This window comes from Microtus pennsylvanicus, chromosome 2 (genome assembly GCF_037038515.1).
Source record: "Microtus pennsylvanicus isolate mMicPen1 chromosome 2, mMicPen1.hap1, whole genome shotgun sequence".
Classification (NCBI taxonomy): Eukaryota; Metazoa; Chordata; class Mammalia; order Rodentia; family Cricetidae; genus Microtus; species Microtus pennsylvanicus.
In genome coordinates, this window is record NC_134580.1 from 68,898,861 (window position 1) to 68,914,873 (window position 16,013).

The 16,013-nt window shown below is 42.2% G+C and overlaps 1 protein-coding gene across 10 annotated transcripts in view; it reads right to left on the bottom strand.

Annotated features, from left to right (window-relative positions):
• Atg13 (autophagy related 13) overlaps nucleotides 1–16,013 on the bottom strand; it is a 41,175-nt gene that overhangs the window by 19,917 nt on the left and 5,245 nt on the right. For all 10 annotated transcript variants that reach the window (XM_075961388.1, XM_075961386.1, XM_075961384.1 and 7 more), the window contains one exon: nucleotides 5,910–6,030. The gene's annotated coding sequence lies outside the window, so the exon portion shown is untranslated. The remainder of the gene's footprint in view (nucleotides 1–5,909; nucleotides 6,031–16,013) is intronic.

Below are 16,013 nucleotides of genomic sequence, written 5' to 3' on the forward strand. Positions count from 1 at the left end.
TATTGAGCTGGAAGTAGAGAATGTGCTCCTAGGTTATATCCTTAGCAACACAATCAAAAAGTAAACAGATAAAAATCTACAGTTGTCCTGCAGTGGTGGTACATGCCTTTAATGCCAGCAAAGGGCAGGCAAAAGCAGGATGATCTTTGTGAGTTCAAGGCCAGCCTGGACTACAGAATGAGTCCAAGACAACCAAAAGCTACACAGAGAAACTCTGTCTTGGAAAAATAAAAATAACACACACACAAATCTGTTAATAAAACATTTAGGTTGTTTCTTAGTTCAATTTTTTTTAACATTTACAGTACCTTACATGTAATATTACATGAGTGTATGTGTGTATGCATACATGTGTATGTATGCATATGGAAGTCAGTTCTGTTCTTCTACTGCATGGGTCCTCAGATCTAATACAAATTATTGGATTTAAGTGTGTCTTTAACCACTGAGCCATGTTAATGGCTCTTAAGTGTAGCATGATTAATACAAACCCAGAGACAGAAATTGGGGACCTACCTGAAGGTCAGAAAAGCAAAACAACTGGTCACTGGCTCGTAGCTCTACCTCAACCTGAAAATAAACGATTTTCACTCAGTTTCCCTCCTGATGCTGTTCTGTGGCTCTGTCTTTTCTATCTCTGTTCCTCTTAATAATTCTAATCCTCGCGCTCCTACCCTGGAAGGTAAGAGTCATGTTGAAGCTGATCTTCGACAGAAGGGGAAAAGCAGAGACTTCCAATGTGAAACTAAACTTCACTGCACAGGCACAACTGAAAACTGTGCAATCACATGAAGGACAAGTGGAGAAAAAGGGCATGAGCTAATGCCAGCAGACTGGGTGGGGAAATGCAATGGGAGGTTTCTTCTTGTTGCTTTGCAATTAGAGTTTTATGATGTCCTACCAGACAAGATAAGCCAGTTGAATTTCTTTATGGGTAGTATCTAATAGCAGCAGTAAACGAGAGAAAAGATTGAATGTGGAGGACAGAGGACAATTAACATAGCCCAGCTCTTCTTTTTTAATGAATGTCTTTTGCTGGCCTTGAACTCACAAGTAGTCTAGGCTGTGTGGCTACCAAATCCCAGGGATCCACAGATCTCTGTTTCAGTAGTTCGGGGGTTACAAGTAGACTCCCCACCTCCCTACCCAGTTATATTTATATAGGTTCTGGGGATGGGACCTCAAGACTTTAACAATGATCATCTCTCTAGGGGGAAAACAGAGCTATGAATCAAAGACAGAAAACACTCTGCTTCCTTAGGCCTGCTTCTGAAGACTCATGCCCAACATTATTCTAGTAATGAGGTTTATAAGAGCAATCATCCACGGAGCTAGAGACATAGCTCAACAGTTAAGACAACTTGCTGGACAGGAATTTGCATCCCAGCACCCATGTCTGTTCATAGATGCCTGTATCTCTGGCTCCAAATAATAAGAAGCCCTCTTCTGGCTTCCATGGGTACCCCCACCAGATACATATCCACTCATGTTCTTCTCGTGCACCTTTACACACATATGTATGTACACATATGTGCTACCACACATGCACAAAACATGCAAAAAGGAAAAAAGGGAAATGCACGCCAATAGGCAGAGAAGTGATTGAAAGTCAAGCATGGTAGCATGCAGCTATGAATTTAGTGCTCGCAAGGCAGAGGCAGGAGGATCTGTGAGTTCAAGGCTAGCCTGGTCCACATAGGAAGTTCTAGGACAAACTCAAGAAAACAAACAAACAAAAACCAATAAATACCCCACAAAAGTGTTTTTTAACTGGGGGTTGCAATTCCTCTGGAGGCTGAACAACCCTTTCACAGAGGTTGCATATCAGATATCCTGCCTATAATCCATAACAGTAGCAAAATTAGTTATGAAGTAACAATGAAAACAATTTTATGTTTAGGGGTCACCACAGCATGAGATACTATATTAAAGGGTCACAGCATCCAGAAGATTGAGAGCCAGAGTCCTAAAGACTTTCTTTTTTTAATTTATTTAAAATGTATGTATATAGTGTTCTGTGTGCATATACGCCTTCACACCAGAAGAGGGCACCAGATCTCATAACAGATGGTTGTGAGCCACCATGTGGTTACTGGAAATTGAACCCAGGTCCTCTGGAAGAGCAGCCAGTGCTATTAACCTCTGAGCCATCTCTCCAGCCCCGTCCTAAAGACTCTTATCAAAGAAACCATTAGAACTAAAAATTTAATCCAGTAAAATTCCAGGATGATAAATCAAAATGCAAAAACTAGTAGCCTCTAATAAGTCAACAGCAAACTATGTAAATAGGAAAAAAATCCCTTATATACAGCTATAATATTTATGAAATAATTTAATCAAAATAGTGAAAGATTTTAGGATTGAAAGCTATAGAACAATAAAAAATGGAATTGAATACATAAGTAAACATATCCCGTGTTCATTAAGTAGAATTAATAATCTTAAAACATTTATTTTTTTATTTTTAAAAAGATTTATTTATTTATTTAATGTTCACTTTTGTTTTGCCTGTATATATTCTGTGAGAGAGTCAGATTCCCTAGAACTGAAGTTACAGACAGTTGTGAGCTGTCAGGTGGGTGCTGGGATTTGAAGATGGGTAACTCTGGAAGAGCAGCCAGTGCTCTTAACTGCCGAGTCATCTCTCCAGCCATAGAATTAATAATCTTAAAAATGTCTTACCCACAAAGCTACAGAGAAACCCTGTCTCAAAAAACTAAAAAAAAAAAAAGTCTTACCCAAACTGATCTACAGGGTCAGTCCAATTCCTATCAAAATGCCAATGACATTTATCACAGAAACAGAAATAAAAACCCCAAAACATGTATAAAATCAGGAAAACTATCCGAAGAGCCACAGAAACCTTGACCAAAAATAAATAAATCAAACAGAGATTCTCATACAACCTGACTTCCAAATGCACAGAGAGAGAGCAACTAGAGCAGGAGAGCATGGGAATAAACACAGACACAGACCAGAGGGACAAAATAAAAGCTCAGAAATGCTCCCTGACATTTTCTTTCAAATGACTTTTAAAAAGGTGCAAAAAGTTCCGAAAAGGAAGACAGTTTTTTTTTTGTTTTTTTTTGGATTTTCAAGACAGGGTTTCTCCGTAGCTTTTGGTTCCTGTCCTGGAACTAGCTCTTGTAGACCAAGCTGGCCTCGAACTCCCAGAGATCCGCCTGCCTCTGTCTCCCGAGTGCTGGGATTAAAGGTGTGTGCCACCATCGCCCGGCGGAAGACAGTCTTTTTAAAGTACAGCGTTTGTTAGGAAAATTGGATGTTTGTGTAGTTTTTGTCTCACTATATTAAAAAAATTTCAACTCAAAATGGGCTAGAGACCTAATGGTTAAGACTTGAAACTATGAAAGCATTAGAAATAGAATTCCATGACATTGGCATGGGCAATGATATTTCTGGATATGACTTCAAAAACATGGGCTTTGAAATGAAGCTACAAATTTTCATGTATCTCTGTCTGCTTTCTTGAGCCCTTTCTGTCTATAAAGACTCTTTTTGCTCAGCTCATCAGAACATTTATTTCCTAGCTGTTCAACTATAGGATCTAAAATAAAGCCAGCCTGGAACTGTAAATGACTGTATTGTTGTCCTTTAACAGGTTCTGGGCAATACAGAAATGGATGGGAGATAAAAATGAGCTGTTGGATTACACTACCCTATTCTTTACACTCAAGGAGAGAATTATTATATTCTTGCTACAAGAACTACCAGTATAGCCGGGCGATGGTGGCGCACGCCTTTAATCCCAGCACTCGGGAGGCAGAGGCAGGTGGATCTCTGTGAGTTCGAGACCAGCCTGGTCTACAGAGCTAGTTCCAGGACAGGCTCCAAAGCCACAGAAAAACCCTGTCTCGAAAAAACAAAATAACAAACAAACAAAAAAAAACCCCAAGAACTACCAGTATATACTTTATGGATTTTGTGACTTTCTGTACAATTGGCAGCTCTGAAGGAATTGGGTAGCTACATAATGTGGCCGAAAAGGGGCTGATGCCCCACAGAGAGAAAGCGATCTCTAGAGCAGCAGTACCTGCTGCTCCCTTATAATCCATTTGCCTTTGCAAGATAAACAGATAGTAGCTTTACTTTTTGTTTTGCTCTTTCAAGTACCCTAAGAATAAAAAGGGAAACTTGATGTGAATTTTAAAAGGAGACCCATGGGGCTGGGGAGATGGCTGAGAGGGCAAGTGTGAGGACTTGAGTACATCTGGGGTGTTAGTGCCCATCTGTAATCTCAGGGCTGCTACAGGAAGACAGACCAAATGCTAACCAGTCTGAGCATGCAGCATGGAACAAGAGACCCTGTCTCAAAGGAAGCTGCAGGTAGAGACTGACACATAGGTTGTCTTGTGGTTTTCCAGTGCGCCAGTCACACACCCACTCACAGAATAAACAACAACAACAAAAATAAGACCCACGACTGAACTTTTCCTCTCTTTACTACCCTGTCAGCTATTAAAGGCTACTGCGGAGAATCTGTTGGGGGAGGGGGGTGGACGATTCTTTTAATGCAGACAGTATTACTTGTCTAGAAGAAAATCACTTGGAGGATTACTTTGCTCAAGCAGACCATCGAGGGACTAACTATAGTAAAGCATTGTCACGGACTGTCGATAAGCCAGAAAATATGACGACTTCAGGGTGACTTTCAGTTATCCCCATATAAAGTTAGAGTGAGTGGAGTGAACTGATTCTGAACCAGCAACACACACACATGCTAGGTACCGAGGGAAATACATTAGTTTGATCAAGGCTGTCTTTGTTTTTTTTTTTTTTTTTTTTTTTGCTTTTTCGAGACAGGTTTCTTTGTGTTGCTTTGGAGCCTGTCCTGCAACTAGCTCTTGTAGACCAGGCTGGCCTTGAACTCACTGAGATCCACCATCCCCTCCTGAGGGCTGGGATTAAAGGCAGGGGTGCCACCACCACCCAGCTTTAATCAAGGTTTTAAGGACACTATCACAGTTATAAGGAACAATTAAAATAATAATTCCAATTTCCTGAGAAACAAGACAGCTAAGCAGAGAGAAGTGCAAGTAATGGGCAGGTTGCCTTTCCTAAAATGAGAGCACTCGGGGAGACTAGATCATGGACACATGGTACTGCAGTCATCCCACTATGAACTTCAGGTACTCCTTCCTATAGCAGGGACCCTTCTCTTGACAGAAGAGGCTACTTGTTGAACAGGGCTACTTAGCCATCCTTACCTTGCTCCTCTCCATGCCCCCATGAATGTCCTTTACAACTCTGAGTCCCCTAAGATGAAACTCTGAGGAATAAGCTCTACTACCTTTTCAAAACTATTGGCCCCTGAATAAATTCCTTCCTACCAATACCTGCTTCTTAACCTAGCCTACAGCTAATGAAAATTCCCTTCCCTTGAACACTGATTGGTTTTTGAAATTTAATTCTGGAAATATTAACCAGAAAGGCAAATGGGTGGGAGTTCTGCAACGAAAATCAGTTAAGTTGTGAACATACTTCAGCCTTTGCCCATGACTTGCTATTTGGAGCTTCTGTCTGAGAAGTTCTCTCATTTAATTAAGACCTTTCTTTGATACTTAGACAAATAACAACAACGTGATGTATTAGCCATTAAGTAGAAAATTTCAATTTTGCAACATTCTACCCATAACATTTTCACTAACAGAGTTCATAACAAGTAATTTTGAGATGCTCAAAATATAAAGCACATGTACAGACTTGTAGCATACTAAATGCTTTAAAAGGATTATCTGAAAAACTTAATTCCACCATTGTAATAATTGTCATATTACCAAGAACTAAGTGCCAGCTGGAAAATTCAAGAACAGGATTTAAGTGCACTTGGCAACAATGAACTAAAGGGAAAGGTCACCTGACTGGAAAGACAGGCAGGTTCTTGTACTTACCTTAATTTTAAAGTTTCTTTTTGTTGGTTCAGGGCTATGAATCAAAAGCAGGACCGTATGCAGACCAGGCAGGCACTCTGCCACTGAGCTCTCCCCCAGTCCACTGAAATGGTAATTTTAACTGAAAAAAAGAAATTAGAAGAGTTTTACTTAAATAAACAGATAAATTAAAAAAAAATCTAAACTGCATATGACAGCAGGTATCTATAATCCAGCACTAAGAAGGCCAGTGCCAGAGGCTTGTGAGGTTAAAGTCAGACTGGGTAACAAATACAGACTTATCTCAAGAAATCCAGATCCCAGTTGGGGTGCAGCTCAGGTGGGAGAGTGCTTACCTCCTATGCATGAGGCCTTGAACCCAACTCCCAGAAATAAAAGTAGAACAAAAATTCCAGAAATGATTGATAAGCTCTGTTTGGGGGCTTCAGTATTTGGTTTGTTTGTTTTTTATTGTTTTGTTTTACAAGTTTGTGAGTTAGTACTGGACACTGAACTCAGGGCCTATCTCTGAACTCTATTACCAATTAATTTATAAATATTAAATCATCAACAAAATAACATGAATAACTTGGCTAAGAGTAAAGTTTTCAATGTTTATTTCTGTTCCTTTCAAAACACCCTTAAAGTGATGGAAGAGGCACTGTAGAACACAACAGAACTCCCAGGACTCAGGAAGTAGAGGCAGGAGGTTATCTAGATAAAGATTAGTCTGGGCTACACGGGAAGATCCTGCCTAATAAGGAAGTAGATAAATAATAAGAAAGAGAGGGGTCTGAGGGTGTGGCTCAGTCAGTACAGTGACTGCCACACAACAGAGAACTGTGATGACACCAGTGCTGGGGAGGTAAAGACAGGCCAAAACTGAGAGATCGCTGGTCAAACAGCCCAGCCAAATCCGCAAACCCGAGGTTCAATGAGAAACTGTCTCAAAACATAGGGTGGAGAGTGATGTAAGAAGACAACAGATTGTTGGCCTCTGGCTTCCATGGCGCGCACACACAAACATATACATTCGCAAAATCAGAAGACAGTGAGAAAGTCGGGTATGGTGGCACGCCTCTAATCCCAGCTCTGGGACAACATGGCTTACACAGTAAGTTCTAGGCCAGCCAGGATGACAAAGTGAGACACTGCCTCAAAAGGAGGGAAAGCACAAAGGGAACACATAATGTTCTAGATGACAAAAAGTACCAAGTAGACAGAGAACACTAAATACAGCAGCTTCACTGAACCAAAGAGATACTGAAAATGGGCTAAAAAGATGCTTAGAGGACAGCCTGAGAACACTGGCTGGTCTTCTAGGACCCAGGGTCAATTTCCCAGCAATGACAAGATAGCTTACGACATCTGTACTTCAGTCCCAGAGGGTCTGACACTCTTCTCTGGCTTCCACAGTCACTGCATGTATGTAGTGTATGAACATATATGTAGGCAAAACACACACATAAAAATGAATAAATTAGCAATGGGTGTTTGTGAAGCACATCTTTAATCCCAGCATGTGGGAGGTCTCTGAGATCAAGGCAAGCCTAGTCTACAGAGAGTTTCAGAACAGCTGGACACATGTGGCGAAACCCTGTCTCAAATCCAAATAATAATAATAAAATAAATTAGCCAACAAAAAGTTTTGTTTTTTTTTTTGGATTTTTTTCAAGACAGAGTTTCTCCGTAGCTTTTGGTTCCTGTCCTGGAACTAGCTCTTGTAGACCAGGCTGGCCTCGAACTCCCAGAGATCCGCCTGCCTCTGCCTCCCGAGTGCTGGGATTAAAGGTGTGCGCCACCACCACCCGGCTCACCAAATTCTTTAAAGAAAGAGATACCAAAAACAGGACTGGGAATCCACAGGAATTAGACACACACACACAATCCCCACACCCCTTGCCCTGATACCACTCTGTCCAGAACTGCTCTTTCTCTGTACTATTTATAAGGCTGGCCATTAACTTTTTGGAAATGCTAAATTGGAAGCACAACACCGTGCTTTGGACATCAAAATATATACATATTAAACTGTAGGACCCCTCGTCTCAGTCCCAGGCTCACTTGGCTTGAAAAATACTTAATAGCCACATTGGAGAGTTTTTTTGTTTTATTTTTGTGACTAGTGACCTTTGGCTGCCTCATTCAATACTGAATGCACCAAAAAAACAGGAAACTTCCAGTATATAACTGAGGTTGAGAAACTGCTGAAGTTCACAGCACAGTCATCAGAAACAAACACAGGTCTAGTTTGTGTTATCACTTCGAGATGGGTCTCACCAGGCTGGCTAGGAACTCACAGAGATCTGCTTGCCTCTGCCTCCTGAGTGCTGAGGTGAAGGGCGTGCGCCACCATACTGGTAGTTTGATCTTTCTCCATCTGAAACAAACTGGACTGAAGAGTAGCTCAGCAGCAGTGTGCTTCTCTGTGATGCACAAAGAGGCTCTGGTGTAAGACTTTAAGACAATCCTGAAGCCATTTTTGACAATTCTGAATCCTCTCAGCCTCTGTGCCATAGTGCTTCCTCTCCTCCCCTGGGAACCAAGGACCTAACAGCTACACTCGCACGTACTCAGTTCCTGAACAATTACCCATATACGTATGTTTTGGTTCGGTCCCCTGGGAAACGGGGTCAAAATGACCTCTTACCTCATCTGATCTGGCCCCAGCTCTCCAGTCAATTATTGGTAATAGCCCTTTCGAACAAGCTAATCAGAATAGTCAAAGAACAACCCCGCTTGCTTCTGTGGCCCCTTTAAAAGTAGACTGTACCAGCTATTTAAGGTCTCTCGGCTTCCCGAATGCTGAGGGACCCTGTCATGACAGAATTAATAAAATCCTCATGCTTTTGCATCGGCTATGATGTATGAGATGGTCTCTGGGGGCGACTCCTTCTCGGTGTTTGGACGCTAGAGTCCAACATTGGGTTGGAGGCTGGAGAGGTGGCTCAGCAATTAAGAGCAATGGATGCTCTTCCAGAGGACCTGGGTTCAATTTCCAGCACCTACATGGCAGCTCACAACTGTCTGTAACTCCGGTTCTAGGGGATCTGACACCTTCACACAGACATCCATGAAGACAACACCAATGTAAAATAAATAAAGTAATTAATAAGTATTTTTTTTAAAAAAGGTCCTGGGTCACCAGCTGGCTCTATAATGAATTTAAGGCCACTGGTAATAGAAGATCTGACTCAGAGGGCCAGTGAGAGGGCTCAGCAGGCAAAGGCACTTGCTACCAAGTCTGAGAAACACATGCTAGGAGACACCTGGACTTCTAAAAGTTGTTCTCTGACTTTCACACATGCACTGTAACATACACACACAATTAAAACAAAATACATTTTAAAACCACAATTTTTAGCCGGATGGTGGAAGCACAAGCCTTTAATCACAGCACTCGGGAGGCAGAGGCAAGTGGATCTCTGTGAGTTCGAGGCCAGCCTGATCTATAAGAGCTAGTTCCAGGACAGACTTCCAAGCTACAGAGAACCAAGACAGGAGTGAAAACTGTAAAACTGAAACCTAGGGTAGTACTGGGAGGGAGTGTCACGTTCACCCTCAATCCACAAGGAATGACGCGACCACCGGGGCTCTTCTCACTGCAGTTTATTCCAGGACTTTATTCACTTTCTCTCTCTCTTCCTCCCTCTCTCTCCCTGGGCAAACCTCTCCCAGCCCTTAAGTAAGCATGGGCTGCCAACCCCGAACTGCCAGGTGGGCACTGCCCATAGGTTCATGCATATGCAGGCAGCTGATAATCATTGCGTGATCATAGCATAGGTCAGGCCTTAGCCATCTCAGGAGTTGATTAAACATCTCCATCTCTATGCTGCTCGCTACAAGGGAGCTCCAGTGAATACTGAAAATCACCCCTGTTTAATTTCTGTTTGCTTAAATACCCTAACCCCAAAAGACAGGAGTAAGGTAAAAACTGCATTAACATGATAAAAGGTAATGAACAGACCACATTCTTAGCTAAACTTTCTGTTGCCAGAACCAGACAGGTAATGCTCACACCCTAGACTAAACATTCTGTAGGCAAACCACGCCCTGACGGAATCCATCCTTATCTGCCTAAGGGAGTAGGATCCTTAGACTTTTGTTTGAGGTGGAAACAGATCTACTTCTGAAAGAGACTGTCCTTGCTGCTGCAATCACACTGGGTTTATAGACAGGACAGGAATCAGGGCACTGGGGCCGAAACTCATTTCCCATGCAGGGGTGGAGAGTTCGACCCCAAGTAGCTGGGAGAAGGGGTGTTTAAGGGAAGAAACCACAACCTAGTAATCCAAAGAGAGGGTGTCATTGGAAAATTCCGAAAATACCAGTAGTAATCACAAGGGGGTAACTCCCTGTTTCTCAAGATTATTCTCAAGATTATAATCTAACTTTATTTTCAGCTAGTTCCTGAAACAGAGTCATTGAACTCGCTAACTTAGATTTTTGGCCCTTCTCTTCCTGCTAGATTTTTGGCTCTATTTTTCCTGCTAGAGGGGTCTGGATTTATCCGGGTCTTTCACTTCTCAATAGCTGAAATATCAGGTCTGGATACTAGCCACACCTGGTGAAAATAAGTCAAGATCGAATAGACCCATACCGCTAGGCTCTATCAAGTCACGGGTATTTCATGCTATACTTCCAGTCCAGCACTGAGGAAGGAGAGCAAGAACTTGAAGCTGGAACCCAAAGGTCTGCTTGTTTGCCATCCCGTGCTGTTATTGCCTCTGACCAGGGTACTCAACGGCAAAGGAGAACAGCAGGATCCATGGAGATGCTGCTTGTTAGCTAACTCATACAAAAGCTCATGTAGACCAATCTCCCACAGACCAATAAAGAAAATCACACTCACTCAATTGAGACTCCCTTTCTAGGTGACTGTAAGCCACAGTAAGTTGACAACTAATGCTAACTAGGCCGGCATATTTCAGAATTTTCTTCTTTTGAAGATTACAGAAGGTCTGGGAGATGGCTCAGTGGTTAAGAGCATTGGCTGTTCTTGCAGAGGTCTTGAGCTCAATTCTGGTGGCTCACAACCATCTCTAATAGAATTGGATGCCCTCTTCTAGCCTGCAGGTATCCACACAAAGCACTATACATAAAATATAAATACAATTTTTAAAAAAGATTACATAATTTAGCATACTATGAATATTTTTCTTTTCCATTTACCCATTGATAAACTTGAGTTGTTTCTATGTTCTAACAATGCTCCTAAGTATACACTCAAAAGTGAAGTTGCTAGACCATATAATACTAAATTTCATTTCTTTTTATTTTTCTATCTATCTATCTATCTATCTATCTATCTATCTATCTATCTATCTATCTATCTATCTATCTATCTATTTTTGGTTTTACAAGACAAGGTTTCTCTGTAGCTTTGATGCCTGTCCTGGAACTAGCTCTTGTAGACCAGACTGACCTCGAACTCACAGAGATCCACCTGCCTCTGCCTCTGCTAGGATTAAAGGTGTGCGCCACCACCGCCCATCTGAGGTGAGATTTTTTTTGACTCTCCCCCATCTGTGCCCACACCCAGGCTCTGAGGGGGTGACTGCTCCACAGGGGCTAAGCACCACCATCTGGCTTTTTATTTTTTCATTGAGACAGGGTTTCTCTGTGTAGCTTTGGCTGTTCTGGAACTCAATCTGTAGGCCAGGTTGGCCACAAACTAAGAGATCCACCTCATGTGTCACAACTGCCTGGCTCTAAATTCCATTAAGGAACTGGATGACTGACTGTACAAAATTCCATTAAGGAAATGGATGACTGACTGTACATTCCCATATACTCTTTTCATCATCTGCCTTGTTTTCTAGTTTGTTTTGGTTTATTCCCAAGGAAATAGTAGAGGATGACCTTCAGCTCCAGATCTCACCAAGAAATGGGGGTTACAGGCTGACGGTACCACCCAGATTAGTTTTAGTGTTTCCTCTGATACTTATTTTTATTTTACGTGTACTGGGCACCATATGCATGCAGAGCCCATGAAGAGGGTACTGTATTCCCTGGAAAGAGGGTTACAATAAGCTGCCTTGTGGAATTAAATCTGGGTCTCCTGAAAGATGAGTCAGTGCTTTTAACCACAGAACCATTTCCAGGCAGCACAGATTTGCTTTATAAGGAACTGCATCACTATATTGCTCAGGCCAGCCGAAAACTCACAGCTCTATCACACCTTCAAGTGCTGGGTTACAGGTATCTTTTTGTTTTAACACAAGTTATTACAGGATCTGTCCTGAGCTTGAAACAGTAGAACCCATGACAGCTTGGTACACACCTGCCAAGACAGGATCTATAGACCAACAGGAAGGTAGGCCAGAGTCTCAGTCTACCCTAAGGCACTATCTGGTTTCAAGAAAGACTACAAACTGAGACCACCTATGCTCCACCCAGGAACAAGACCATCCAAAGACAATTCTAATGCTCCAAATATTGTAAATAAGATCACTTACTGTCCCTTAGCCCAGCAAACACCCATTCCCTCTTTGCCAGGGAACCAGACAAATGTCAGTCAATCAGGAGTCCTGAACCTTAAAAATCCCTCTGCTATTATAAAAACCCCACCCCAAAGCTGGGTGGTGGTGGCACATGCCTTTAATCCCGGCACTGGTGAAGCAGAGGCAATCAGCTCTCTGAGTTCCAGGCCAGCCTGGTCTACAGAGCGAGTTCCAGGACAAGATCCAAAGTTACAGAGAAACCCACTCTCAGAAAACCAAAAAATTGGCCGGGCGATGGTGGCGCACGCCTTTAATCCCAGCACTCGGGAGGCAGAGGTAGGCGGATCTCTGTGAGTTCGAGACCAGCCTGGTCTACAGAGCTAGTTCCAGGACAGGCTCCAAAACCACAGAGAAACCCTGTCTCGAAAAACAAAAAAAAAAAAAAAATTAAATTAAATAAATAAATAAAAGGCCCAACTACACTCAGGGCTCTCAAATCAGGCCAATAGGTTAGCCACAAGGAGAGTTCAGTTCACAAACTTTTGTAGGAATAAAGGCTCTTTGCTTTTATATATGGGACTCGGTCTCTGGTTTTGGGGGGACTTTGTGTATCTGGGTATAACAGAAACACCTTAGAAATTTTGAGTGAAATGTCTTGTTTTTCAGAGAAAGTCATTTATACTAATGAGGCACCCTAGAGTGGGCCTACACAGCCTCAGGCTAGGGCTGGTCAACAAAGTCCACCCTTGTAAAGAGATGCTGGTCAGATAGGAAGTTCTATAACAAGTTTACTAGTTATTCAGTACCAATGGAAGGAAGTGCTACTGTAGTAAGATCAAAACAGAAGGATGACACTTGTGAACACTAACAGTAATGTACTGCGAATCTGCAGAACACACAAAGGTAGGACAGGACTCCAGAAAGTTGTCCTCTGACCTCCACATACTCACTATGGCATGAATATATCAACAACAACTAATTTTTTTTTAAAGAAAGACAAGAAGGCAACAATGGAAAAAAGTGGAAAGATGTGATATTATAATCAGAATTTCAACCTGAGAAATGTCTCAATGAGTAAAATTTTTACTATGCAAATATGAGGACCTGACTTCACATTCCTAGCACCCACGTAAAAGGTCACCACACTTAAAAGGGCCCAGGTAGCTGCCTCAGCAGGAAGCACAGGGTTCCAGGAAAAGCCACAAGCTGCTATTGCCCAGGGAGGGGCAGCATCCAAAGGGAACTACCTGACATTCCAACCATTAGATAAGATTACCAGATGTCTAGGGGCATAAGAACAGACAGGAGGACCAAAGGAACAGAATGGAAGACCTGGATTCCAATTCACACACCTATGAACACCTGATTTTTGACAAAGAAGCAAAAATATCAAATGGAAAAAATAAAGCATATTTAACCAGTGGTGCTTGCATAACTAGATATAAACATGTAGAAGAATGAAAATAGACCCATATCTATCACCATGCACAAAACTCAAGTCCAAATGGATCAAAGACCTCAACATAAAGCCAGCCACACTGAACCTTATAGAAGAGAAAGTGGGAAGTACACTTGAACACATTGGCACGGGAGACCAGTTCCTAAATATAACCCCAGGAGCACAGACACTGGGAGAATCAATTAATAAATGGGACCTCCTGAAACTGAAAAGCCTCTGTAAGGCAAAGGACACGGTCAACAAGACAAAACGACAGCCTACAGAATGGGAAAAGATATTCACTAACGCCACATCAGACAGAGGTCTGATCTCCAAAATATACAAAGAACTCAAGAAATTGGTCATCAAAAGAACAAACAATCCAATAAAAAAAAATGGCATACAGACCTAAACAGAGAACTCTCAACAGAGGAATCTAAAATGGCTGAAAGACACTTAAGGAGATGTTCAACATCCTTAGTCATCAGAGAAATGCAAATCAAAACAACTCTGCGATTCCATCTTACACCTGTAAGAATGGCCAGGATCAAAAACACTGATGACAACTTATGCTGGATAGGTTGTGGGGAAAGGGAACACTTCTGCATTGCTGGTGGGAATGCAAGCTGGTACAGCCCCTTTGGATGTCAGTGTGGCGATTTCTCAGAAAATTAGGAAACAGCTTTCCTCAAGACCCAGTAATACCACTTTTGGGTATATACCCAAAGGATGCTCAATCATGCCACAAGAACATGTGCTCAACTATGTTCATAGCAGCTTTGTTTGTCATAGCCAGAACCTGGAAACAACCTAAATGCCCCTCGACCAAAGAATGGATAAGGAAAATGTGGTACATTACACAATGGAGTGCTACACAGCAGAAAAAAAATAATGACATCTTGAAATTTGCTAGCAGACAGATGGATCTAGAAAACATTATATTCACTCAATATACCCCTGACCTAGAAAGACAAATATCATGTGTACTCACTCATATATGGCTTTTAGACATAAAGCAAGAAAAATCAGGCTATCGTTCACAGTCTCGGAGATTCCAGACAACAAAAAGGATCCATACATGGATCTGAACTACATGGGAAGTAGAAAGACAAGATCTCCTGAGTGAATTGGGAGCATGGGAACCATGGGAGAGGGCTGAAGGGGAATGGAGAGGAAAAAAGTAGAGCAGGGAAAAATATATAGCTCAATAAAACAATTTTACAAAAAGATTACCAATATTACAGCAGGATGTCCCTGAGCCTAGGACTCACCTATTCCCCTTTTGCCAAGACCCTTAGAGAAATGTCAATCAGGGTACTGAACCCTGTAACTTTCCTCAGCCCAACCACTACTATTAAAAACCCTATCCCAATTGGGTTTGGCTCTCTCTGCTCTCAACCGCTGCGCTGGACAGATGGAGAGTCCAAGCTGAAGCTTGAATAAAGGCTCTTTCTTTGACACACGAGTGCGGACTCCATGGTGGTTTTGGGGAGATCCTGTGATCTAGGTGGAACAGACAAGCAACACAGAAAGCTTCTCCAACCCATCACTGGGGAGGGCAGACAAAGAGGGGATGTGGGAAGCTTGCTGGCCAGTCAGTCTAGTCAAAGCAGCAAGCTCCAGGCTTGCTGAGAGACTTTGTCTCAAAATGTAAGATGGTAATAGAAGACACCCGATTTTAGTTCAGGCGTGCATGCCTTAGTGCACATGTGGATCCCTCCATGCAAGTGTGTGCATGAGTGCAGGCACAGGTGTATGCACACACACAATCAGAATTTCTGCTGGAAAAATTAGATATAATCTGTAGAAATATAACAGCCATGGATGTTTACACACTAAACAACACATCAATAAAATACATGGAGAAAAAAATGCCTAGAGGGATGGTGTGAGGGCTCAGTGGGTAAAGGTGTTTGCAACCAGGCCTGGGGACTTGAGCTTGAACTCTGTACCCTCATGGTGGAGAGAACCTTCCCACATGCCTATTCACAAAACACACAGACACAAACAGACTTATGCACAAACACACTAAAAAGAGATAGATAAAAGGTAAACATGAAAATACTAAAAGTTGTGGCGCACGCCTTTAATCCCAGCACTCGGGAGGCAGAGGCAGGTGGATCTCTGTGAGTTCGAGACCAGCCTGGTCTACAAGAGCTAGTTCCAGGACAGGCTCCAAAACCGCAGAGAAACCCTGTCTCGAAAAACCAAAAAAAAAAAAAAAAAAAAAAAAAAAAGAAAATA